Raw genomic sequence first — 1,055 nt, forward strand, 5'->3', positions numbered from 1 at the left:
TAGGTGTTTTTTATAGTAGGCAGTATCTGCTGCTGACATACCCCCTTAGCTATATGTTAAATATAGCTAGGTAAGTTATAATAGATAGAAAATATAGATAAAAGATAAAATAATAAGTAATAAAGATAGATAAAATAGGTAAAAAGATAGATAATAAATAGATAAATAGATAAAAAATAGATAAAGATAGATATAGCTTATATAGCTAATCTATTGAATTTTTAATAGCTTCTTTAGCTAAAATAAAGCCTTTAATATTAGATAGGCCTAGTTGTTGTCTGAAATTATAGAATTTTTGCCCTATAAGGAGTTTTATAAGACTGTCGGCAGGCATTTCTAAGGTTTTTAGGTATTTTATATTGAACTTTTCTTCCTTATAGGCCTGCCTTATCTAGGCATTATGTATATTAATATGCCTTAGGGCTGTTTTAACCCTAGGAAGGTCTAGAGTAACTAGCCTTATAGTTTAAAGGTTATTGCAATATATAGTAGGTTTTTTAGCCTCTAATTTTAAGCCTAGTTAAGATATAAGCCTTAAAAAGGCTATAGTTTCTTTTGCAATAGCTGAAATAGCTAGTAATTCAGCCTCTATAGATAAAGTCGTTATAGTAGCTTGTTTAGTTCCTGACTAGATAATAGAGGCCTTAAATAGTTAAATTAGAAGGCTCTATGTTGATTTTCTAGAGCCTTTATTATCAGCATAAGCTGCATCTGCTGATATAGATAGCTCTGCTGTTGAATTTCCGTTAATTTAAATAGCTAGGTTTTTAGTATTATATAAATACTTTATAACCTTTATAGCTAATTCTATATACGTTTTGCTTAGGTTAAATAAGTGTTCTGCTAGCTTAAAGCAAGCTATAGCTATATTCAGCTTAGTCTAAACACTAGCGTAGTTTATAGAGCTAATTAGGCTCTAAAATCAATATATATTGTTGGCTGTTGCCTGGCCTATATTAGGCTCAAGGTCTTTATTGATAATAGGGTTTTTATAGTAGGTAATATTCTTTAAATCTGTTAAATTAAGGAATTTTGCTGCAATTTTGTTGATATAA

The sequence above is a fragment of the Metarhizium album genome (genome assembly GCF_000804445.1).
Source record: "Metarhizium album ARSEF 1941 chromosome Unknown scaffold_7, whole genome shotgun sequence".
Taxonomy (NCBI): Eukaryota; Fungi; Ascomycota; class Sordariomycetes; order Hypocreales; family Clavicipitaceae; genus Metarhizium; species Metarhizium album.